This window comes from Balaenoptera acutorostrata, chromosome 17 (assembly GCF_949987535.1).
Source record: "Balaenoptera acutorostrata chromosome 17, mBalAcu1.1, whole genome shotgun sequence".
Taxonomy (NCBI): domain Eukaryota; kingdom Metazoa; phylum Chordata; class Mammalia; order Artiodactyla; family Balaenopteridae; genus Balaenoptera; species Balaenoptera acutorostrata.
Window position 1 is genome coordinate 34,945,941 of NC_080080.1, and position 27,285 is coordinate 34,973,225.

Genomic DNA, 27,285 nt, shown 5'->3' on the forward strand with positions numbered 1-27,285 from the left:
CCTTCCCCCCTTGGTGTCCATACATCTATTCTCTACATCTGTGTCTCTATTTCTGCCCTTGCAAACCGGTTCATCTGTACCATTTTTCTAGGTTCCACATATATGCGTTAATATACAATATTTATTTTTCTCTTTCTGCCTTACTTCACTCAGTTTGACAGTCTCTAGGTCCATCCATGTCTCTACAAATGACCCACAGTCACAGGTAGAATGGGATAGTGGAAATAGTAGAGAATATGGAGACAGATGGATTTAAATCCTAGCCCTCCTACTTGTTTTGGAGAAGCCTTGGATAAGCCACTTACCTTTTCTGACCTGCAGTTTCCTTATTTATAAAATGAGTACAATGTCTATCATACTGAGCTGTTGTGAGTTTCGCATATGATGGTTTCCACAAAGCACAGTGCCTGGCACAGACTGAGTGTTCAATTAATGTTATCTCTCACTTCCTTTTTAAATCAAACTGACTTCATGTAAATGAATTTGCAAATTTCTTTGTGCTCTTCATAGAATTCAAAAGTACAGTTGACTCTTGAATAGTGCTGGGAGTTAGAGGTGCCAATCCTCCAAAAATTACATATAACTTATAGTCGGCCCTCCGTATAGGTGGTTCTTCTGTTTTCGAGGTTCTGCATCCGCAGATTCAACCAACCACAGATCGTGTAGTACTGTATTATTTACTATTGAAAAAAATCCATGTATGAGTGGACCCGTGCAGTTCAAAAACCATATATTGTTCAAGGGTCAACTGTAATAATTATATGGCTAATGTTGAGATTATTAGCCAATCTGAGCATTATCCAAGTTTTGTATTTTAGGTGACTCTCTTTGCGTGTGATTGATTATTTTGGAAATGCAGTAGGAAACGACTTTTCATCATGAAGAGGGAGGTGGAATGTCTATCAATCACTGGCAACTTTATGGATAATCAAGTACCCTGGCTCACTTAGAAACAACTGCCTTAGGGATTTGGTTGGAGTTGATTAACCCTGATGATTTCTTGTGGCTCTGGGCCCATCTATCTTACCCTCAGGAATTTGTGAGGTATTTGCAGGCAGAATTTGTTTCTTTTCATTAACTATCACATCAGGTAGGAATTGTGTTTGGCTGCTGGGAACAGAGCTGACTTTGGTGGCTCAGAAGCATAAGGATTTATTGTTTATTTTTTATAAAAAATATCTGGAGGTAGTCAATCCAGGGAAGGTGTGACTGCATCTCAGTCCATGGGACTCAGGTTTGTTCCAGTTTTCTGTTCCATCTTTAGTGCACACTTCTGTTCTCATAGGCTTTTATGGGAGGAAATATTTACAAATTATATATCTGATAAGGTGTTAATATTCAAAATATATAAGGAACTCATCAAACTCAACAGCAAAAAACTAAATAATCTGATTAGAAAATGGGCAAAGGAACTGAATAGACATTTTTGCAAAGAAGATATACAAATGGCCAACAGGTACATAAAAAGATGTTCAATATAACTAATCATCAGGGAACTGCAAATTAAAACCACAGTGAGATATCACCTCACACCTGTTAGAATGGCTACCGTCAAAAAGACAAGAGCTAGATAAGTATTGGCAAGGGTATGGAGAAAAGGGAACTCTTATACACTGTTGGTGGAATGTGAATTGGTACAAACACTATGGGAAACCGTATGGAGGTTCCTCAAAAAATTAAAAATAGAGCTATCCAGCAGTCCTATTTCTGGGTATATAACCAAAGGAGATAAAATCACTATTTTGAAGAGATATCTGCACTCCCTTGTTCAATGCAGAATTATTTACAATAGCCAAGACATGGAAACAACCGAAGTGTCAACAGATTAATGGATAAAGAAGATGTGATACATATATATACACACACAATGGAATTATTCAGCTGTAAAGAAAGAAGGAAATCCTACCATTTGTGATGACATGGATGAGCCTTGAGGGCATTTTGCTAAGTGAAATAAATCAGACAGAGAAAGGGAAATACTGTTTGATCTCACATATTTAGAATCTAAGAAAACTGAACTGTTATTTTTTTTTTTAACATCTTTATTGGAGTAAATTGCTTTACAATGGTGTGTTAGTTTCTGCTGTACAACAAAGTGAATCAGCTATATGTATACATATATCCCCATATTCCCTCCCTCTTGTGTCTCCCTCCCACCCTCTCTATCCCACCCGTCTAGGTGGTCACAAAGCACCGAGCTGATCTCCCTGTGCTATGTGGCTGCTTCCCACTAGCTATCTGTTTTACGTTTGGTAGTGTATATATGTCCATGTCACTCTCTCACTTCATCCCAGCTTACCCTTCCCCCTCCCCGTGTCCTCAAGTCCATTCTCTACGTCTGCATCTTTATTCCTGTCCTGCCCCTAGGTTCATCAGAACCTTTTTTTTTTTTTTAAGATTCCATATATATGTGTTAGCATACGGTATTTGTTTTTCTCTTTCTGCCTTACTTCACTCTGTATGACAGACTGTAGGTCCATCCACCTCACTACAAATAACTCAATTTTGTTTCTTTTTATGGCTGAGTAATATTCCATTGTATACATGTGCCACATCTTCTTTATCCATTCATCTGTCGATGGACACTTAGGTTGCTTCCATGTCCTGGCTCTTGTAAATAGAGCTGCAGTGAACATTGTGGTACATGACTCTTTTTGAATTATGGTTTCCTCAGGGTATATGCCCAGTAGTGGGATTGCTGGGTTGTATGGTAGTTCTATTTTTAAAAAACTGAACTCTTAGAAATAAAAAGTAGATTGGTGGTTGCTAGGGGTGGGGGTGGGGCACAGGGTGGGTAAATGTGGTCAAAGAGTATAAACTTGCAGTTATAAGATGAATGCAAGTTTTGAGGATCTAATGCACAGCATGGTGACTGTAGTTAACAATGCTGTATTGTATATTTGAGATATAAGTTGAGATGTAAGTTGAGATGTAAGTTGAGATGTAAGTTGCTAAGAGAGTAGAACTTAAAGGTTCTCACAGTACACACTAAAAATGGTAACTATATGAGGTGATGGGTGTGTTAACTAACCTTATTATGGTAATAATTTTACAATATATATGTATATCAAATCATCACTTTGTACACGTTAAACTTACACAATGTTATATGTCGATTATATCTCAATAAAACTGGAAGAAAAAAAAAGATAATCTTCTAGTCTAAGATGTCTGCTGGAGCTGGAGCCATCACATCCGTCCTCTAGGTAGAAGGATGGAGAAAAGAAGTGAAAGGTGAATGGCCATGCTTCCCAGCTGAGTCAACATCTTATCATCTTTACTGAAAGCTTTACCTTCTGTTTTGTTTTTTAAATATCACTCACCACACTTGTCTGTAAGGGAGACTGGAGAAATGCAGGTAATTTTAGTTGGGCACTTTGTCACTCAGTGATATAGATAGGAGACAATTGATATGTTGGAAACTAACAATCTCTGACTTAACTCCCTCAACTCATTTGATCATCCCCTTCATGATTAAAATGCATTTCCTACTATCCAACCAAAATGATCAATCACAATGAAAAGAGTCACTTAAAAAACTAAAGAGTAGTTCTTTCTAGAGCACCTAGGACAGTTCTTTAACTCATGGGAATTAATGAAGTTATTCATTTATGCAACAAATAGTAACTTTGTGTTTTTCCTAAATATCACGTTGTGAAGTTTGAGGATAGAGCAATGAGTTAGGCAGGCACAATCCCCTCTCTCCTACTTACAGTCCAGTGGAGGAGTAGAGACACATGAATCAAAGGATTGCATAAAGACAAGAAGAGTTTGTGATGACAAAGAATGATATGTCTTAGATACAATAAGAAAAACTCTCTTGGTCGTAGAGTTAGGGAAGGCTCCTGACTCCATAGATGAGTTGAAATTTGATGGATGAGTAGGAAATACCTAGTTGAAGGGGATGTGTGGGTAAATAGCATTCCAGGAATTCCAGGCATTCTGGAAAGAAGGAATAGTACAGATGAAGGCCAGTGGTGGAAGGACCTTGGGAAAAAGGCTAGTTAGTGTGGCTGGAGCACAAGAAGCAAGAGGAAGCACATTAAGAGGTGAGGCTAGAGAGGTGGGCAAGGACCAGCCGTGTGGGGAAGTGTTAGGCATGTTAAGGGTTTCAGTCTTCTTCCCAAGAGCAATGGGAAGCCACTGAGTTTTAAGGTAGGGGTGGAGGTTGAGGGTAGGTGAAATGATCTTATTTGCTCTTTGTAAAGATTACTGTGATGGAGAATGGACCAGACTGGACTGAATGGTGGCAGACAGACCACGCCAGAGCCTAGATAAGAGATAATGGTGGCTTGATCCAGAATGATGATGATTGTAGGTGTGGAAAGAAGTATATGGATTTAGTAGTTCTTAGAGCCATTTGACTTTTGAGGGCTGATGATGGTCCAGCTGTGTCTTTCTGAGATACATGCTCCAGGTAGAAAGCGTTAATATGGAAGAGAACTGTTTACATTAAATTTATTGGTAGTTACAGTGTTCTGTTCTAGAGGTTTGTTCAAACTCGGAATAACCCAGGCTTCACCAGACCTGGGTTGTGGTGAGATTTGGTCCTGGTTTGGTCTTAGTAAAATATTTGTGATTTCGTATATTTTTCTAATTCTAAACTCTGGTGTTTTAATAAAATGTACACCAAAGATGTGTAGGTTCTTGTACACTAAGATGAGAGATGCTTAGGTGATATTTTCCTTGCCTCTGACAATTGTTAGCTTTTTTTCACTTATCAGAATTTGAGAATCAAAGAATTGGGAGGTTTCAGATTAAACATGGTACCCAAATGCAGTGTTTACTGTGGACTCTCCCTCATCCTTAACATCACTAAATGTCAGAAAAAGGATTAAGCAGCATTACCCTATGAGGACAAAGAGAATAAGGAAGGAGATGACTGCATACAAAAGAGGCCAGCAAATTTTTGAGGTATGGAAGGCAGATAGATAAATGATAACTGATTTGGGTTTTAGTTTTTTCTGCTTGGTTAAAGCCTGTAGCCAACAATAAGCAGGCTGATTTGTGCCACAAAACCCCAGACAGGCTCAGATATTGGTGGCACTAGATACCTCTGAAGGTGGGGCTGATAAGAGGATTAGCTTAAAAAGGATCCCCTCCCTCCAGTCATGATGCTAGGCGAGTACCCTTCCTCCGCTCTGCACAGATAGGAGTTTACTGCCTAGAGAGTATGAACTGAGGAGCTCCCAGACTGTGGGACAAGTCAGCGGATACTTGGCAATACTTGTTGTTGTCACAACTTGGCAGGAGTTTGCTACTGGCATCTAATGGATAGATTCTGCTAAATGTTCCGCAGTACTCAGGGAAGCCACCACAGCAAAGAACTATCTGGCCCAAAATGTCAATAGTGCTGAGCTTGACAAATTCTGAATTAAGTGCAAATCTAGGGTGAGACTCCCTGCCTCTCCACCTAACATAGACATGTATATGCACAGGCAGTTCAGGAGATGGGAGAATATTTCTGTTAGGAAGTTGACGAGCAAAGGGAAAGATACTGACATCTTTAAATCTCCCAACATTCCAGGTCCCTGCCAGTCACCCACTGTGAGTTCTACCCACTCTCCAAGAACTTTCATTCATTTTTTTGAGACTTTCTTAAATGTGAATGGAGAGCCACAACTGACCAGATAGTTGAGGACAGTCTCATAATGAAAAATGGAGAGGAAAATGAAGAGGAAAAAAAAAAAGGAATTTAGTAGAAAAATAAAGAATGCAAGAAACAGAAGAAAACAAAAGTAACTGGATTATAGTACCTCTAGAGAGATAAGAGATGCTATTGCACTTCTTAAACTAGAACAGTATGCTATTAACAAGAAAGGTATATTGAGAAAACAAAAGAAGTTATTGGAAATTTAAAATATGAGAGTGGAAATAAAAATGAAGGGTTGGAAAGTACAGTTGAGGAATGCTTAGAAAGTGGAACAGAAAGACCGAGAGATGGGGAAAAAAATAGCAATGGAGGGAAATTCAGGGGGTCAACATCCAACTACTAGGGATTCTAAAAAGAACATGGAAGGAAGGAAATCAGAAGAGAAAAAATACAAGAAAATTTCCCCAAAGGGTATGAGTTTCCAGAATAAAGGTCCCACTGGGTGCCCAGTACCAGAGATGCAAATCACAATGAAATTTTAAACCAGCAATAACGGAAAATCTTACGAGCTTTCAGAGAGAAAAAGCAATCAGTTATGAGGGGCACTAGACTTTTTAACAGAAACACTGGAAGTTAGAAGGTGATGGAGCATTGCCCTCAACATTTTGAGGGAAAATTATTTCCACTTAGAATTCCATATTCTGCAGAACTTCAGGCACATGTAAAGTTAGAATAAAGACATTTTCAAAGTTACATGACTGAAGGAATTTACCTCCTATATACCTTGTGTTAGGAATATGCTGGGGGATGTGCTCCATCAAAAAGGAATATAAATCAAGAGGGAGAAAGACTTGGGACATGGGACTGTGTAAAAGGAGAAAAGAATGCCTGATTTAAAGTGTGCATCAGGCCCACGGAGTTTGGGCAGATTGTAAGAGGATGATGGAGCATTCCAAGAAGGACGTCTTTAAGGAAAGCAAACAAATACTACGTAATGTGATATCTCCAGTGAGAGGAATTTTAGTTTTGTGGAAGTTTTCAAGATACATTAGTGAAAGTTATATAGAAAATTAAGTAAATGAAAAATGAGGCAAAAACGAAAGGGAATGGACAAGAAAGGAAATCTATTCTGACTGTGCATTTAGAGAGCACTCATTTTGTACTAGGCATTGTTTTAAGTGTTTGTACATAATGACTTATTTAACCCTCACAGCAACCCCAAGAAGTAGGTGTGAATACTGTTTTCATTTTATAAACATGGAAAATGATACACAAGGTTACATAGCTTGTGCCTGTTGGAAGCAGGATTTGAACCAAGGCAGTCTGCGTTCATAGTCATAACAATGTAAATACTACATTGCTTTAATCAAAAGAGTGATAGTCCTATATAAAGATGATGGTGGGCTGGAGAAATGGGGGGAAACTATGTAACTGCTCAATTCTAAGCACTGATAGCAGGAAGTAGTAGATAATGTCTAAATAGAAAAAGGAAACAAGAAATAGCAGTGAAGCAGTTAACATAAAAATAAGGAGTTTACAATCATAGGAAATAGTTAAAAAGTGTTGAGAGTGGTTACGTGTGGGGAATGGGACTGGGAAATGGGTAGGGGTGGGTAATGAGCTGCTCTCTTTTCCTCTTAGCCTTATAGTGTGATCTCACTTTTTAAAACAATACACAAATGTTAGCTTAATTAAAAATAAGAGTCAAACAAAGACAAAAAGAATAGAGGAGTCCTTTAGCCTTATGTTGGGTTACCCAGTTGGACTCTAAGCTGCTGCATAGGAAAGGATTGCTGTCCCCATCCAGAGGCACTGCACCTTCCTTTTTTTTTTTTTTTTAAGATTGATTGATTGATTGATTGATTGCTATGTTGGGTCTTCGTTTCTGTGCGAGGGCTTTCTCTAGCTGCGGCAAGTGGGGGCCACTCTTCATCACGGTGCGCGGGCCTCTCACTATCGCGGCCTCTCTTGTTGCGGAGCACAGGCTCCAGACGCGCAGGGTCAGCAGCTGTGGTTCACGGGCCCAGTTGCCCCGCGGCATGTGGGATCCTCCCAGACCAGGGCTCGAACCCGTGTCCCCTGCACCGGCAGGCAGACTCTCAACCACTGCGCCACCAGGGAAGCCCCCGCACCTTCCTTTTATACTCATGACTGCAGCCGTCGCACGGTGACTGGTTCTGGGCAGGCTTATAAAGGGTTCCAGAACGGTTTGTTTATTGCCAAAGATAAGCCCAAATCATGCTGAGTCAATTTGAAATACCAGTCTGCTCTTCATGGGTTATTTCAGTTAAAGGAAAGTATCTTCTTGGCTTGGATGTGTAGATTTAATTAGACAACTTCAGTGTTAAAGTTGTGGGGCTGGCTACCATTTCGGGGTTGAGTCACACTTTATGAACTCATTGGTGGGGAGACACTCAGGTGGTATTTCTCTTTTATGAGTATTGCCTCCTGCAGTTATTTTTTTGTTCCTTATGCACCAGAAGAAAAAAAAAGTCACTGTTAATAAGCACAAGCAGTGAAACACGTTGACTTTTCTTTTGCCCTTTTGGAAGTAGGGGGAGGAGATGTTCACATCTCAGTAGCAATTCTTGGTTTTTTATCTAGCTCTCTATTGTGTTCTTCTCTCATGGACTACAGAATGATTTGAATCAGAGCCGTAGTAGGAATGGCCGCAGCCAGGGCTTGAGAGGCAGGCCAAATGCTCACATGAATTTGCCCCTTCGTTACAAATACACCCTGCCGGGAGGGAGTGCTCACTTTCTTATTGCCAGGAGGAAGTCTTCTGAACTGAATAGCCTTCTATTCAACCTTATGTTATCTCGAAGACTCCTTTCTCTTGTTTTTTTTTTTTTAAAGTTGTTGATTTCTTTCCTGATGCCTCCAACATAAAGACAATGATTCCTGCAGTGACTGAAGAAATAGTAATTTCACGTATTAAACAAGACATAGGGATAAGTTTTCTTTGTGGAGCATTTATGGAGGTTGCATATTTAGACCCTTTGGAATGGGATGTGGGAGGGGTGTGGGTGCTCCATATCTATTTTAGTTGGAGAGGGATTTGGGGAGAAGCTGCAATTTGAAGAGGCCTTTTAATTTGTATCAATTTCTGGTAGGGACAGAGAGCTCATGTGTCAATCATGTCTCCAAAGAGAGCTTTACCCATCTAAAGGGCTGTTATTTGAAAATAATAAGCACCAAGGGAAGGTGTCTCAGGACAAATTATCATAGGCATCATCATCATCATCATCATCTTCACGTTTTCTTTTCAATGCATTTGATGATTCCTTGGCAGTATTTTGTGATGACACCATGTTAGTGGTGATAAGAATGCTTTTGGACCCAATTAATGATGGACTAATTAGAACATTCTGAACTGCTCCTGAATGTTGCAGGAATTGATGCTTTTACAGCTAGGGATTGTGAAGTGGGCATCTGTACTGTGATACCTTTTTATTCCTTTGTGTACCGTTAGAGGTAGAAAACCAGCAGCTAACTTGGCTGTGGTAGCATTAGTGAGTATCCTTACAGAGGGGGTGGGAGCATTGGGTTGTGAAGTTACATTTAGGATGCAACACATGTTCAGCGAGACTACTGGCCACCACTAGGTCACATTCCCACTCATAGACTAAACTGTTGCCTCCAGGATTGGTCCAGCAGCTGGTGGGTTCCACGAGGCTTGGTGTTGGAGAAAGCCCTAGCCATGCCCCACTGAGTGTTTCTCCAGTGCCTTGTAAAGGGCTTGCAGATGAGCGTTTAACTTTTTTTTTTTTTTTAATTTATTTTTTTAAAATTTTACTTATTTATTTTTGGCTGTGTTGGGTCTTTGTTTCTGTGCGAGGGCTTTCTCTAGTTGTGGCAAGTGGGGGCCACTCTTCATCGCGGTGCACGGGCCTCTCACTATCGCGGCCTCTCTTGTTGCGGAGCACAGGCTCCAGACGCGCAGGCTCAGTAATTGTGGCTCACAGGCCTAGTTGCTCCGCGGCATGTGGGATCTTCCCAGACCAGGGCTCGAACCCGTGTCCCCTGCATTGGCAGGCGGATTCTCAACCACTGCACCACAAGGGAAGCCCTTAACTTTTTTTAATTGTTATATTTACCAAACGATTTCTGTATTAGTTAGCTAGGGTTACTATAACAAAATGCCATAGACTGGGTGACTAAAACAGCACACATTTATTTCTCACAGTCCTGGGGGCTGAGAAGTCCAAGATCAAAGTGCTGGCAGATTCAGTGTATGGTGAGGGCCACTTCTGGCTTGCAGATGGCTGCCATCGTGCTGTGTGCTCAAATGGACTTTTCTCTGTGCTGCCTGGTGCATCCACGAGGAGAGAGAATTCTTTCCCTTCTTCTTCTTGTAGGGCATTAATCCCATTATAGGGGCTCCACCCTTATGACCTGGTCTAACCAAAGGCCCTACCTCCTAATACCATCACATTGGGGGTTAGGGCTTCAACATATGTTTTTTGGGGAGATACAATATTCAGTCCATAACAGTATTCTAGCTGTTTTTCTCTAATGATGAAAAGGGGATCATCTTCTAATATCAGCATGATGTCCGGCTTAGAGTATGGGCACAGAACTTTAGCTGGCTGGCTGACTGACGCAGTGGGAGAAATAATAGAAAAGGAGTGCAGATTCGGAGAGGAGAGAGAGTGTGCTTGTGTGGAAAACCAATGAGCTTTTACCTTCCCATTATCTGAAAGCTCCTCAACATTAAATCAATAATAGGCATGAATGAGCTAAACTGTTTTTAAGCCCAGGGACTGTTTGTGCCACAGGATAGTGCTTTTTTCATCAGTGTGATACTAATAATATTAAAGAGCGGTTTTCTGTGCAAAAGGGGCTTTGTTGGGATAGTGAAAACCAAATGACTCATGAGAGATTTAACCTCAAAAGTAATGTGCTAATGCATTTGAATTCTAAGCAGACCTGGCTTAGGCTGGTCATACTGCATTTGTGTGATTTATTGACATTGTAAACAGTACATTTTCTAACATTATTAAAACAATATTTTGTTCTTTTTTTTTTTTTTTTTTTGACAATAAGGGATGAACCACCAAGAGAAGGGTCATAAGCGAGCCCCTTTATTGCTTCTGTTCTTAAGGGAGCAGTTCTCAAACTTGGGGAGTGTGCATAAAATGCAGATACCAGGCCCCTGCCCTCGATTTAGATTCAGAACATAAGGAGAGGGGCCCACGAATCTGAATATTTAACAAATACCACAGGTGGTTATGATGCAGGTAGTCTGAACAACACACTATGGGGAAAAAAACCAAAACAAAAAAAGAAAAAAACCTCCAAACCTTCTCTAACATCAACACTTTTCCCATATCTCAAACCCTTAAACCTTTGCACGCTCTTAGAAGCTTTGCCTTAATGCCTAGTGAGTGAGCTGAAGACCTAGTCTCAGCTCGAGTTCCTCGTACCCCACGGGCAGAATGTAATTTGACAACCATTGATTAGGAATGACACACGCCAGTCCTGATATCTCCTTGTGATTGCAGTTTTTGTGGGAGCCCCAAGCCCTTCATGCCCCCTGTGTGGAATGGTCACCGACTTTTAGTGTCCCCCAGAGGCTCCCTGGAGCCCATGCTTTTATTTGAGGGCCTTCCTTCCAAGTGAAATGAAACTCCCAAGGTGTTCCCTTTGATTAGTGGGAACACTTGCTAAATTCCCTGCCCTGTCGAGCCTCTGAGAAGAAAACGTTAATCCATTTGGGTTGAGGTCCCCTGAAGTTCCATGACCAGCTCCGACAGGAAGAGAACAATGCTGTACTCAGGAGGCAACCCTTACCATCCTCAGCGAAGCGTTTGGCCCACTTTCCCCTGCATTTGTGCTCTCTGAAAGACTGTGGTATGACACGGTGGATTGTTTTTGGATAATTCTGCAGGTCAGTCTTGAAATGAATGCTTACAGGAAACTGCCAAGATGAACCTAGTATTAGGCTATAAAGGTCAGTTGGGGGTAGTTTAAATAAAGGTATTTGCTTGGGATTGTTCAGAATAATGGAACTCTTAAGTAAGAAGTCAAAATAGCAAACACTGCTGGCTGCTGGAGCACATGAACTTTTCATGTGAAGTCACTGGAAGAGAGGTGACTGTTTCCTGGGTGGATTATTTTTTTAAAAGAAGGTGGGCGGCAGCAGGGATCTACTTTTATTGAAAAGGTTTGAGAAGTGCAATGAAATGGCTATGTGTTTGCAATCAGGTCTTTCCCATTATTTGACAAGACATGAATAACTGGAGGCAGAAGACGCAGTAGTCTTGCCTCACTGCTGTGGCACTTCGCTGGATGTGCTTTATAATATTTGGGCAAGTTTGCCATTATCTCTGTGTCTTAATTTCTCACTTCTTTAACTTTGATTTAATGCCTCGTGGCATGATGGGATTTCCTTAATTGGTGGCAGATTGCTTTGTATGTTTGCATGTGCAAAGGGAAAGTAATCCAATTTATTAATTATGCATTGCAGTTAATATTCGTTTTAAGCTGTCAAGCGATTAGCTGTAGGAGGTGCGTGAGAAAAGGACTGTTAAAACGGCAGCAGTTGTTTCTGTAGATACGGCCCATTGCTGTTAGGCCTGTAACCTTTTAAAGAAATGCAGAGTTGTAACTTTAAATAAAGCCTTATTTAATGAAAATTGCATCCTGGGTGGCAGAGTTGCTTATGTTCTCCCTTTTTTGGAAAGTGAAGGCTATCATGCCGTGACCGTCTTCAAAAGAGTGGGTTCCACGTACTGGGTATAGAGATCGTGTTTCATGAGAGGAAGAGTTAATCCTTCCTATCTTCAAATTCTAACTTTGCCAGGGACTAGCCGGCTGTCATGAGAAAGACACATACGCTTCTGGGTCTCTGGAAGCAGCCAGGCCACATGCGAGTTGCAGCAGGAAAATGACTAGAAACTGAAGCCCTGGCCTCTAGCCCTTAGGGGTTGTCTGGCTTCTTTCACCTTTGCCCCTGTCTTCTCTCAGCCAGCTTCCTCTGCTGGGTTCAGTATGGCTCCCAACCTTGAGTGTTTGTGACTTACCAGGTCGAACTCACCACTGACTGTCTATAGATTCTAAGACTCATGTGCATTCATTTAACAAGTATTGATGAGCACCTACTATGCTTCAGTCCGTGTTTTAAGTCCTGCCCTCTAGCAGAAGGTTCTGACAATAATCAGATAAACAAGCAAACAAATGAATGAACAATATACTTTCAGATACAGATGAATGAACAAAAAATAAAATAAGATGATGGGATAGAGAGTGATAGAGATGGAGGATGTTATGCCACTTTAAAGACAGGGGTCAAGTAGTATTTGACTAGACTTGAATGATGAGCAGAGGCAGCAATGTAGAGATCTAGGAAAGATAATTCCAGGCAAAGGGATCAGCATGTGTGAAGGCCCTGAGTCAGGAAGGAAAGTGATGGATTGAAGGAACAGCTAGAAGTCATAGTGGCAGGAGTGTAATGAATGAGGGGTCAAGCGGTGGGAGATGGGGTCTGCAAGGTGAAGAGTGGGGCAGTTTACAAAAGGACTTGTAGTACAGTTAGGAGTTTGGACTTTTTCTAAGTGAAATGGAAAGCCACTGGAAGGATCTTAAGTTGGAGAGTTATATGATCTGATTCACATTTTGAAAAGATCACTCTGGTGGCTATATGAAAATAAAATGTGAAGGGGCAAGAGTGGATGCAAGGAGACCAGGTAGGAGACTATTACAGTTTTCCCTGCAAGAGGTGATGGTGGCTGGATCAGGGTGGAGGCAGTGGAGCTGGTGAGAAGTGGCCATTTAGGGATATTCCAGGATTGTAGGTGAGGTGGATGTGGGGTGTTGAGATGGAAATAAATCAAGGTTGATGACTACGTTTTTTTTCTAGAGGAGTTAGCTGCAATGGAGTTGACATTGGCTGACATGGGAAGACTGGGAAAGGAACATGACTGAGGGGAGAAATTAAATTTATGTTTTGGACATGTTGAGTTTTGAGTTGTCTCCTAGACATCCAAGTGGAGATGTCAAGGAGCTACTTGGATATTTAAATCTGGAGCATGGGAGAGCTCAGGAATTTGGGAGCTACTTCTAAACAGGGGCCTAATGAAGATCACCTAGAGAGACTGTGTTTATAGCACAGAGAAGGAGGCCCAGGACTAATCCCTGGGGCACTCCAACCATCTAGAGGTGAGGAAGAGGAGGGGAGCCAGCAAAGACTGAGGAGGAAGTCAAATTCCAGAGACACTGAATTCAATTGATAACTAGTCCACCAAGGTGCAGGTCTCCTTCAAGTTTGCTAAGTACCCCTGGTCCAGTCAGTAGTGGCCCAAATGAATGGGGTATGAAGCCTGCTGAGGTCCACTGAGTTTTGTGGGCAGGATCAGATATCCTGAGAAGGAGAAAGGACGGGTTGGAGAGTCTAAAACCTGCCTAAAATATAATTGAAATTTTGTTGACAGAGTCTTAAGGATATTACTTCTCTCTCTCTCTCTCTCTCACATCATAGCTTTCTTTTAATTTATCTCACTTTTACAGACTTTTTACTAGTTCTATTTTTTACTTTCCAAAGGATCTTAGAGGCCCTTGGTACCACCAGTGTCTGGATTTCTTCTCACCTTTTTGCCTTTTCTCCTTTCTTGGTCCAGCCTTAAAATTCCTTTCCACGTCCACATCCATGGATACAATCCAGTGTCAATAACCCCAAGTATCAAGTATCTTGTGCCCTGTGGAGGAACCATAGGATGGGGCCACCATCGTAGTCAGCACTTCTCCAGGCAGTTGTGAAATGATCCTCTCAACCTCATACAGGTTCTGTCGGAATAAATCTTTCACTCAGAGGGTGCTAAGGCATCCCAAGTTCCCCTCAGGGGAGAGATAGAGAAGGGAGCACGACTTAGGTTTGGGAATGCTGTGAGTGGATGTTGATTAAGAGACTCGGTTTCAGAGGGGTCCTCTAAGGGAAGCGGGTGTTTGGGGGAGCTGGTTTAACATTGCTTCACTCCATTCCTGGCCAGCAGGTTTGCTGTGCAGATTTGAGGCATAATTGGGCCACAGGCACAGCAGGGTGAAAAGTGTAGGTGATTGTACAAATCCACCATCACCATTAGAAAAACAGCTTAAGGCATGCATCCTTGAAAAAGGAAGGCAAGCCATTCATTGTATGGAATTACAGTTCCTGATCAGCAGCATTAGAGGTCCATGCTTAGAGAAACAGTCAGAGAGAACTCAATCAATCCAGAACCTCTTAGATGAATACAGGTATTATTTGTGTTAGTTCCCTCGATTCTTCTTGCTGTGAGAGGATGTATCCTCCCTGGCAAATTTTGAGCTTCTATTTCTACATATCAACTATGATAATAGAATTGACCTTTCTCACTCAGATTGTTCAATTTAATACCTTTGAAATGTGGCAAGTGCTACACGGCTGCTAAAATCTTATTCCGTTTCTCTGCTCCCAACCCCTCGGTCTCATTTTCAGGGAGGTATTCTGTTAGAACCAGCAAAGCCAGGATCTAGAAGCCAGGTGGTTCAGCACCTTCCTGGGGATGACACTGATTTCCCTCATCTGCACACCTCTGTGATCAGCTCAACTTGGTTACTAACCATAACTCAGCAGTGTTCTCTTAGCAGGATATTTTACAAAGATTATCGTGATATTTCATAAGTTGAGAAGGAGAGAAAATCTCAAATCTTTCCTAATAAACACAACTTTTTTTCTTTCCTTATTTCTTTTTGGTCTTTCTGCTATTTGTATGTATTTTTAGTGTTTTAATTATAGCATACACAAAACTTGCGTATGCTTCTATAATTTTAAAAATAATTTAATGGTTTTTTTTCCTGTGTACTATTCCATAGATTAGAATGACCAGAGTTTATTTACTGTTCTCTTCTTTGAGGGCATTTACTTAGTTTTCAGTTTTTCACTATTATGTCACTGCAGGGCTCTTTTCTTTACTTTTGCGTTCTTTCCGTAGGATAAAGTCCCAGGAGCAGTAATATGGGTAGGGTTGCCACATAAAACACAGGATGCCAGTTAAATTTGAATTTCAAATAGACTATGAGTAGTTTTTTAGTACAAGTATGTCCCATGTAATATTCGGTACATACTTATACTAAACAAGTATTCATTTTTATTTAAATTTCAAATTTAACTGGGTATCCAGCATTTTTATTTGCTAAATCTGGCAACCCTAATTATGAGTTAAAATGTAGGAATATTATGTGAGTCTTGATACACATTGTCAAACTTCTCAAGTTTATCATTAAGATTCTATTATTGATTTAAATAAGGAGGGGAAGTTTTCAGAAGGGAGAAATACGAAGGAGAAAAGGGGAACTCTAAGATGTTCTGTAAGTACTTATCTGGGTTATTGAGTGTTAATTTTTAGCAGATTGACATAATCATAGAAGCATATAATATTATATAAATACTCACAGACACATAAGGACAAATTTTTTGAACCACACAGACTTTGGTAACATCTACATGGTTTGTACTTTCCTTGGTGTGGCACTTGCTGTTAGTTGGCTACTTGCTCTGTGTCACCCTTCTTTCTTATAGAACCCTGATTTTGTACAGGGCAGCGGTGGACCCTGTTAAAAACTCAATTCCGTACCCTTAAAGGTAGCCATGGGACTCAGTTCTGAGCAAAGAGATGTTAAGTAGAAGCCTGTGGTGCTGTGTCTTCACTTTCCTCTTTCCTTTTGCCTGGAATGCAGCTATGATGTTGAGAGATACAGCAGCCATCTTATGAGCAGTGGAAGAAAGCTATACATAAGGAATGTGGAGTAGCAGTAATCAAAGATTCATAGCTGAATGTAACCACAACTGAAATGCCCATAATTGATTAAGAAAAATTCTAGTTTATGCATATATTTTATAGCTTCTTCAAGTCCTTTGTAGAAAGAGGTGTGTATAAATCTGTATGCCCATAACTCATAAATATTGTGTGTAAGGCACTATGCCCACAGCAAGAGGTTGAGGATTTCCTGTGGAACTGACATGAAAGTTGCTGATACAAGTTCAGTCAGGGTTGAAGACCATGAAGCCTAATTCCTGAAACCCAGAGACCAGTGAGGAGAAGGATACAGGTAACCCGTCTGGCTTTGGGGCACAAGGATTAAGATATCAAAGGAAGTAAATGTGACAAACAGGAAGTCAGGTCAGACTCTTAGGGGTTCAGAATGAGTTGTTATACCAAGGTCAGGAACTTCTGAGGTAAAAGTTAAAGACAGGGAGAACTTCACAGATTAGAACAGGAATTTGTCCAGATGCTTGGATCAACACTAGAGAAGCAACCTGTGGACGCTAGGCTTTGCTTCTGGTGCCATTTCCTTCACCAGATCTGTCTGCTAGCTTATCCTCTGCCTTAGTACCTCTATAGTCCCATGGAGTCCTGAAAAATGACTGTAGATGTCAGTGAGAGCTGAAACTTCTGTTACACCTCTGGTGATTGGTAGATTTTTTTCTGTAGACTAGCTTCTGGCTCTGTATGTTTCAAAACTTGTTTCTCCTTCAGCCTACATACTTCTAGTACTGGGCACCCTGAAGTGCCTAAGGTCCTAAGACATGTTCACATCTTCTGGCCTTGCACCTTCATCAAATGACAATGGGTGAGTCAGCGCCGTGGGTGGCGGGAATATTCCTGAAAACCGTATCTACCCTGGGACAGCCAGCAATAACTTAACTATACCTGGAAATGATCATAAACCTTATTAATATGTCCTGTGAAGCCCCAAACTAAATATATCCCAACTCAACTTCCTTTTATCCAGACCCAAAATGCCCAGGGCAATTCTGATGCCACCTAAACTGAGACAAAGTCTGATGGAGGAGAGATTGTGGTCGAGACAACTGTTTTAACCAATTGCTCTTAAAATAGCTTATTTGTGCAAAATTAAACAAAGAAACAAATGACCATGTAGGCACACTGTTAGGACCCACCTAGAGTATTGGGAAGGCCCATGTGCCCCCAGAAGCGGTCCTGAAGCTTAAAGCTGAAGAAGCTTTGTGGTAAACCCATCTGTGCGCCTTTGGACTGTTTTGTATGCTACCTGACAATCTGAGGGCAATAGTTTTTTTCAAAATAAATAATGTTTAGTTTGTTTGAAAATTAGGTAATCCATGCTGTTGTTAAAAACAAAAAAAGAAAATTAAAAATTAAAAAAAATTTACCATAATACTACTGTGTAGGGATTTTGGTGTATTTTCTTTCAGATGTTCTTTTTATTGAATATATATGTGTATTTATATATTTATATTTCCTCTTCTGCAAAAAGGGGACAACTTCAAAGTGTTATTTTGGAGATTAGCTATATAGTGAACTTTCTCCTATATTATTAAATAATCTTATAAAAGGGTGGCTTTAAAAAAATAACTGTATAATATTCTAAAATTCCCTATTATTGGACCTTCAGGTTACTTTAATATGTTTTATATTATAAATTAGGTTGTGGTAAACATCTTTCTACATATATCTATGTATGCATATTTTTTACTATACACATAATAAATTTTTTACCATACACATAACACATTTATACACAAAATAAATTCATAATAAATTAAATGTGCAAAATTTAAAGAATTTTTACATACAGATAAGTAGCTCTCTAGAAAGTCTGTATGTGAATTTATATTTTTTAAAGAAATGTGTGAGAATGTTTTCCTAAACCCTTGCCAGAAACATATACTGTTATTAAAAAAAAAAATCTTTGGAATGGTATCCCATGGTTTTAATGCTTATTTCTCTGGTTATTGTGATGCTGAATATTTCTTATATGAATTTTGTCTTTGTGTATCTTCTGTAAATTGTCAGTTCATACCCTTAGGCAAGAGTTTTTACTTAGAAAATTTTAAATTAAGGCAATACATTTGTTATTGCTATTATCATTATTATTTTGCATTTTCCCCTGTCTGCTCTTTTCTCTGGCTTTTCCTCCTCTTCTTAAGAAATACTCTTTTTTTTTTTTTTTTTTTAAAGGATTTTCTTATTTATTTATTTATTTATTTATTTATTTTTGGCTGTGTTGGGTCTTCGGTTCGTGCGAGGGCTTTCTCCAGTTGCGGCAAGCGGGGGCCACTCTTCATCGCGGTGCGGGGACCGCTCTTCATCACGGTGCGCGGGCCTTTCTCTATCGCGGCCCCTCCCGTCACGGGGCACAGGCTCCAGACGCGCAGGCTCAGCAATTGTGGCTCACGGGCCCAGCTGCTCCGTGGCATGTGGGATCTTCCCAGACCAGGGCTCGAACCCGTGTCCCCTGCATTAGCAGGCAGATTCTCAACCACTGCGCCACCAGGGAAGCCCTTAAGAAATACTCTTGACCTCTATCTTTTCTTTCTCTGTTAGACCAAACTATATGAAACTGCAATTTTTAGAAGGTTGAAAAGTGGTTAGATACCAGCAGTTTTATACGGCTAAGCCTGGTATATTTCTTTTGACAATCTGATTCAGTCTCCTATCTGTCCATCCTCTATGTCTATCCATCCACCCAACAAATATTTATTAACCAGCTGTACACGTCGCCTCTCTAAGCATGACTCACTCTCTTAACCATCTTTAGCTCTGACCTTTCTCCTGAGCTCCAGTTTTTGTGTTTTATGACTTGGCAAATCAGGTACACTGTGGCTCTGTAATATTCTTCACATCTTCTCTGTTCCTGTCATATCTACCTCAGTTTCGATTCTCACTTAATGTGTGTCTTAGTGTGTTTGGGCTGCTATAACAAAAATACTATAAACTGGATGGCTCATAAACAGCAAACGTCCACTTCTCACAGTTCTGGAGGCCGGAAGTCCAAGATCACGGCACCAGCAGATTCAGTGTCTGATGAGGGCTTGCTTTCTCATAGATGGTACCTTCTCACCGTGTCCTCACGTGGTGGAAGGGGCAAGCTAGCTCTCTCAGGTCTCTTTTAGAAGAGCACTAATCCCATTCATAAGCCTTCACCCTCATGACCTAAGCATCTTCCAAAGGCCCCACCTCCCAGTACTCATCTCGGGGGTTAGGATTTCAGCACATGAATTTGGGGGGAACATAAACACTCAGACCATAGCAATGCGTAATGTTTTCTCTCCTGCGGTATCCTCTTCCTTCTCTCACCTTCACTCTACATTTCTTTAGATTCAAGTCTTTTCCCTCTTTCAAGAGTCATTTTAAATGTAATGCCCCCACCCGCATTCTTCACTACCACCTCAGATAGAAATTTCACCATCCAATACCCATTTACATGCACATCTTTTCTGGAACATTTTATCCTCCTACCATCTGGTTATTTCTATATGTTCTTTCATGTTGAGATATCATTTATGTATAGTAAATGAAAAAATCTTAATTGTACAACTTAGTGAATTTTTACAAATGCATATTCTTGTGCAACTACCACTCAGATCAAGACAGAACATTTTCATCACCTCAGTAAGTTCCCTTATGGTCTTTCCCAGTTAATAACTGCTGCCAGCTACCAAAGGTAATGAGTGTTCTGATTTCTGTCATCATAGATTAGTTTTCATGTCCTTGAACTTCAAATTAGTGGCATCATACAATATGTACCCTTTTTTGTCTGGCTACTTTTGCTTAAGATAATGCTTTTGAATTGCATCCATGCTATTGTGTCCATCATTTGTTAGTTCCTTTTTTTTTTATTGCTGTGTAGAATTCCATTCTATAACAATTTGTTTATACATTCCCCTGTTGGTGAACTTGTGTTGTTTCCAGTTTTTCACAATTATAAATAAAGATACTATAAATATTCTTGAACAAATTCTTCTTTCTCATGCACATATACCTAGAAAGGGATTGCTAGATTATAGGGTAGGTGTATGTTTAACATTACAAGAAACCACCAAATAGTTTTCCAAAGGGGTTATTTGATTTTACATTTTTACCAGAAATATATGAGAGTTGATCTATACCCTCACCATCATTTGATGGTGGTATACATCTTTTCCATAGTATTGTATGTGTAGTGGTATCTCACTGTGATTTTAATGAAGCATGTGGTTTTAATTCCATCATCAATAATGATGTTGAGCACATTTTCATATACTTATTGTCTATTTGTATATCATCTCTTGTAAAGTGCCTGTTCAAGTTTTTGCTCATTGTCTTAATTACTATAGTTTTATAGTATATCTTAAAGTCTGGAAGTTTAAGCCCTCCAACTTTGTTTTTGTTTTTCAAAATTGTCTTGGCTGTTTGGGATCCTTTGAATTCCAATATAAATTTCAGAATAAGCGTGTCAGTTTCTGAAAAAAAAATGCCTGCTGGGATTTTGATTGGAACTCTGTTGAACCTATAGGTCAATTTGGGAATTGATATCTTAACAATCTACTTGCTTAGGTCTTCTTTCATCAGCAGCAATATTTTCAGTGTAGGGTTCTTGCACTTCTTTTGTTAAGTTTATTCCCACGTATCTGATTTTTTATGCCATTGTAAATGGTATTACTTTTTAAATTTTATTTTCTGATTGTTGATTTCTAGTATATAGAAATGCAACTGGCTTTTGTATACTAATTTTGTATCTTGTTTCTTCCTTAATTCACATACTAGTTGTTATAGTTGTTTGTAGATACGTTCCTTTGGATTTTCAAGGCACATAATTATGTCACCTGCTAAGAAAGAAGTTTTCCTTCTTCCTTTCTAATATTTATGCCTTTTATTTTTAAAATTTTCTTGCCATATTGCAAAATTCTTGTACACTTCTTTCTTCCCCCACCAGATTGTGAGCTACTTGAGACCTGATTCTTGAGGCAAAGCCATAGTACGTTAAACATGGGAGATATTAAGAGAATTTTGGTTGACTATTTAAATGATGATGGGGAAAACAATGAAATTAAAGCTGTAATTTACTATTCTACATGATCAGTAAACCACCACCAACAGAAAGGATGCTGGTTAAAACCCACTTTTTTTTTTTTTTTTTTTAATAATTTTTTTTTTCCCCTACTTTATTTATTTATTTATTTATTTTTGGCTGTGTTGGGTCCTCGGTTCGTGCGAGGGCTTTCTCCAGCTGCGGCAAGCGGGGGCCACCCCTCATCGCGGTGCGCGGGCCCCTCACTATCGCGGCCCCTCCCGTTGCGGGGCACAGGCTCCAGACGCGCAGGCCCAGCAGCTGTGGCTCACGGGCCCAGCCGCTCCGCGGCATGTGGGATCCTCCCAGACCAGGGCTCGAACCCGCGTCCCCTGCATTAGCAGGCAGACTCTCAACCACTGCGCCACCAGGGAAGCCCTAAAACCCACTTTTGTGAGTTGGTACATCTAGATTTGTAAGGGTTGCTACAGGTACTTTGAAGATTCTCTGCCTAGTTTGTGGTTCCCAGTTCCAGGATGCTTCTCTGATGGTATGTTCGTGTTATTTATGTTCTATACGACTCTTGCTAAGCATTTTGAGACTTCTGAAAAAGCAGTGACTGCTTCTCCCCAGGATATCACGGAGCAGATGGATTCCTGGACTTCATTGCCTTCAGTCCCAATTCCCCAAGCTTCTGTTGGTGTAGGAAAAAAAAATCTGCATTTTTAGTATTACTGGAGTGAAGCCTGGGAAATTTTCAGTTTTGAGCTTTTAAATTCCAGGAGTAATGTTATTTTTAGATTTCTAGTATGCACTTGGATTTTGTGAGTGAGATTGTGTTACAGAGTGAGGATGAGGGCTCATGTGAGTGGGTGGTGGTCTTTTCCCAGTACGCAGCGGCTCTTGCCGATTCTGAAGATTCATGGGACTGTGAAGTGGCAGCCTGGGAGCTGCGATGACTCCCAGGAGGAAAAGCACTGATAGGACTTTGATACCCATTTTTGCATTTTGATTGCAAGTAGCCATTTCTTTCATAGATTCTGTTGTCCATGTGGCTGGAAAAAGATGTTTCTTCCATTGCATGATGAGTTTGTTTCTAAGGAGGTAATTCCATTGTTTCTTTGTTTCTTTGCAAGCAGCAGAGATGCTGTTAGAAGTTTAAGCAGTATGTCGATAAAATATTTAAGGCAGTTTTGAATTGAGGCCACAGATCTTCTTCCATATTGGTTGACATTTTCCTATTAGATTAGGCTCACACGTCGATTAAGAGCTAGCATATGAATAAACTGTGTTATTGGTGTTAAATACATATGGATCACCTTGAAAAAAATGAGAGTGGTAGAAATAATAGAAAAGAGAAAAATAAAAGAATGCATACCCTTGTAAATTTGGATTTAATAATATAAATGCAGGGTGATTTTTTTTTCCAAATAGTTGAATTTTTCAACATTTTATATATTTGGTTCTCTTAAGCATTTACATACTGACATTAAAACAGTATTCTATAAGTATTTTTATGACATTTGTTTACTTATTTCTTTAATTGAAATGTAGTTGACAGACAATATTATGTTAGTTTCACTGTACTACATAGTGATTTGACATTTGCATACATTATGAAATGATCACCAGGATAAGTCTAGTAACCATCTATCACTATACAAAGTTATTACAATATTATTGACAATATATATATATTTTTTATTAATTAATTAATTTATTTATGGCTGTGTTGAGTCTTCGTTTCTGTGCGAGGGCTTTCTTCTAGTTGTGGCAAGCGGGGGCCACTCTTCATCGCGGTGCGCGGGCCTCTCACTGTCGCGGCCTCTCTAGTTGCGGAGCACAGGCTCCAGACGCGCAGGCTCAGTAATTGTGGCTCACGGGCCCAATTGCTCCGCGGCATGTGGGATCTTCCCAGACCAGGACTCGAACCCATGTCCCCTGCATTGGCAGGCAGATTCTCAACCACTGCGCTACCAGGGAAGCCCTTGACAATATTTCTTATGCTGTATATTATATCCCCATGGCTTACTCATTTTACAACTGGAGGTTTGTACCTCTTAATCCCCTTCACAGATTTTGCCCCCTTTCACACCCTTGCCTCTGGCGAATAAATACCCATTTATTCTCTGTATCTATGAGTCTGTTTTCATTTTGCTTTGTTTGCTTGCTTATTTTGTTTTTTAGATTTTACATATAAGTGAGATCACATGGTATTTTGCTTTGTCTGACTTATTTCACTTAGTATAATACTCTCTAGGAGTATCCGTGTTGCAAATAGCAAGATTTCATTCTTTTTATGGCTGAGTAATATTCCATTGTGCATATGTACGTGCATCTTCTTTATCCATTCATATATCAGTAGACACTTAGGTTGCTTACATCTCTTCATTACTGTAAATAATGTTGCAGTGAACATTGGGGTGCATATATCTTTTTGAATTAGTTTTTTTGTTTTTGTTGGGTAAATACCCAGAAGAGAAATTGCTGAACCATATGACAGTACTATTTTTAATTTGGGGGGGGGGGACCTCCGTTCTGTTTTCCATAAAGGCTGCACCAATTTACGGTCCCACCAGAGTGCATGAGGGTTCCCTTTTCTCCACATTCTCACTAATCTTTTTGGGGTTTTTTTGTTTATATTTGCATAGAATACCTTTTTCCATCCCCTCACATTCGGTCTGTGTATGTCTTTAGATCTGAAGTATGTCTCTTGTAGGCAGCATATATATGGGGCTTTTAAAAAATTAATTCAGCCACTCTGTGTGTTTATTGATACATAAAAACATACTTACTGCCATTTTGTTAATTGTTTTCTGGTTGTTTTTATAGTTCTTTTTTGTTTCTTCTCCTTTTGCTCTCTTCTCTTGCGATTTCAATGACTACCTTTAGTAGTATGTTTAGATTCCTTTCTCGTTTGTGTGGGTGTGTATCTATTTTAGATTTTTGGTTTGTGGTTACCATGAGGTTCATATATAACAACTTATATATCAGTGATTATTTTAAGCTGATGATCTCTTAAGTTTGAATGCATTCTAACAGCCCTACATTTTACTCCTCTAGCCCCGCATTTAATGTTGTGGCATCATATTTTACATCTTTTTGTTTTGTGTATCCCTTTGCTACCTATTGCAGATATAGATCATTTTACTACTTTTGTCTTTTAACCTTACTACTTGCTTTATAAGTGATTGATTATATTACCTTTATTGTATGTTTGCCTTTACCAGTGAGATTTTCCTTTCATAATTTTCATATTTCTAGTTGTAGCCTTTTCTTTTCCACTTTGAGAAGTCCCTTTAACATTTATTGTAAAGCCAGTTTAGTAATGCTGAACTCTTTTAGCATTGTTTGTCTCTAAAACTCTTTATCTCTTCCTCAAAGCTAAAGATAACCTTGCTGGCTAAAGTACTCTTGGTTGTAGTTTTTTTTCCCTTTTATTACTTTGAATATGTTGTGTACTCTCTTCTGGCTTGCAAAGTTCCTGCTGAAAAGTCAGCTGATAGTCTATGGGAGTTCCCTTGTATGTAAGTAGCTGGTTTCCTCTTGCTGCTTTTAAGATTCTTTAATTTTTGACATTTTAATTTAATGTGTCTTGGTGTGGACCTCTTTGGGTTCATCTTGTTTGGGACTGTCTGTGTTTCCTGGACCTGGATGTCTGTTTCATCTCCCAAGTTAGAGAAGTTTTCAGCTATTATTTCTTCTGCCCCTTTCTCTCTTTTCCTTCTGGGACCTCTATAATGTGAATTTTAGTATGTGTGATATTGTTCCAGAGGTCTCTTAAACTATCCCCATTTTTAAAAATTGTTTTTTCTTTTCTCCGTTCAGCTTGAGTGATTTCCAAAACTACTCTGTTTTCCAGATCACTGATCCATTCTTCTGTATCATCTAATCTACTGTTGACTCCTTCTAAGGTATTTTTAAATTTCAGTCATTGTATTCTTAAGCTTCTGTTTGGTTCTTCTTTATATTTTTTAACTTTTTGTTGAAATTCTTGTTGTGTTCATCCATTCTTCTCCTAAGTTCAGTGAGCATCTTTAAAATCATTACCTTGAACTATTTATTAGGTAAATGGCTTATTTCCATTTCATTTAGTTCCTTTTCTGAGGTTTTGTCTTGTTTCTTTGTTTGGAACATATTCCTTTGTCTCCTGATTTTGCCCAGTTCTTTGTGTTTATTTCTAGGTATCAGGCAGGTCAGTTGTGTTTCCCGATATTGGAGAAGTGGACTTATGTAGGGGACGTCCTGTGGGGCCCAGCAGCACACTCCCCTCTTGTCACCGGAGCTGTATGCTCTGAGGGTGCCCCCCTTATGGGCTGTGTGTAACCTCCTGTTGTGGAGGGGCTGACTACTTTGGCTCACTGGTAGACAGGGCTGGCCCCTGGCCTGGTTGGCTATGAAGCCTAGTGTGGAGGCTGTGGGCCACTGGTTGCAGAGTAGGCTTCCTGTGTGGCCTGGGGAGGCATTAGGTAGCTGCCCACCTACAGGGTGTGACTATGTGCCCACATGGCTGTTTGAGCTGACCATGGGGCCATGGGGCTGGTTCTGACCTGCTGAAGGGCAGGGCCAGGTCGCCCCATGGCTATGTGACTATTATTAATAGAACACTTCTCTTTGCCCCAAGGCACCTGGCACTTTGATCACCGGAATTCCTACCACCCAGAAATAATTACTTTTTGTACTTATTTGTTATGAAATAATTATAATTATTTTCCACATTTTTTTTAATGCTATACCTGCTATTTGGAAATCTGCTTTTGTCATGTAATGTTCTGTGATATGAGTATATTTCCATGTCAAAAAATATAGAGCTCCATTATTTTAATAGCTTCTTAGGGTTTCTTGTGTGTGTGTTTGTGTGTATGTGTGTGTGTGTATGTATGTAAAATAATTTAATCAGTGATTTGTAGATGGACATCTTTGGTAAATTTTTTATTTTTTATTTTTTTACTATTATAAACAATATTGCAATGGGCATACTCGTACATGAATCTTGAGCATTTATCTGATTAGTTCCTTAGGATACAGTTCTGGCAGTGGGATTCTAGGACTCAGTCTGTGTACATTTTATCTTTAGATTCATTTTCCCAAACTTCCCAGCAGAAAATTTGAGTTAGTTTTTATTCTCATCAACATCAAATTGGAAGTGTTTACCTGCACATTGCAAACATTATTTATCGTGAATCTTGACCTGCTTATATTTTTTAATTTTTGTATATTTGTCTCTCTATGGGGGTTGTAAGCTAAATCGGTCAGGATCCAGTCAGAAAACCCAAAACCACACTAAGTATTTCAAATAGCAGAGGTTTCACACAGGGAGTTGGTTCTGTGTGTACTGGAAATCAGAAAGTGCAAAAAGGAAATGCTGAAGTCACTCAGAGGTAGTAACTGCAAGAAGCAGCAGGGAGGAGGTAGGAAGATGAGACCTAGGAGCTCTGGGGAGGGGCCTGGAGGGGATGGGCTGGACCTCAGGTGGGTGCAGCCTGGCTGTTGATGTTGTGCAGCAGCTGGCAGTTTGACTGCCAGGAGGGTGTGGCCCAGCTGCCAGCACATCCAGGGAGACATGGGATGGTTAGTGTTGGCATTGTGGAGAGAAACTGGGGACTGAGGCCAGCCTTGTACTGTTGTTGGTGTAATGCTGACAGAAACGAGAAACCAGAAGGAAGTCCCTTCTTTCTCCTCTCAGCTTCCAGTCTCTCTCTAGTGCCTTGTACTGGCAGAAACTTCCAGGAAGCCAGCTGACAAGAGAGTTAGTGAAATCAATTTTGCAGAGTCCCATCCTCAACATCCCAGAGAAGAAAAGAGAATACTGGGCTTAGAGCTAAGAGGCAATAAGTAAATAACTAGTTGTATTAGTTTGCTGGGCCTGCCGTATCAGAGTACCAGGAACCTAGTGGCTTTGAACAACAGAAATTTATTGTCTC

The 27,285-nt window shown here is 40.0% G+C and overlaps 1 protein-coding gene across 10 annotated transcripts in view; it reads left to right on the plus strand.

Annotated features, from left to right (window-relative positions):
* The window catches only part of NCALD (neurocalcin delta), a 445,048-nt gene that overhangs the window by 41,762 nt on the left and 376,001 nt on the right, over positions 1 to 27,285 (plus strand). The window contains exon 1 of one of the 10 annotated variants that reach the window (XM_057532214.1): positions 25,255 to 25,275. The exons of the other annotated variants lie outside the window; for them this stretch is intronic. The gene's annotated coding sequence lies outside the window, so the exon portion shown is untranslated. Of the gene's footprint in view, positions 1 to 25,254; positions 25,276 to 27,285 lie in introns of those variants that run through there. 10 annotated transcript variants of the gene reach the window in all.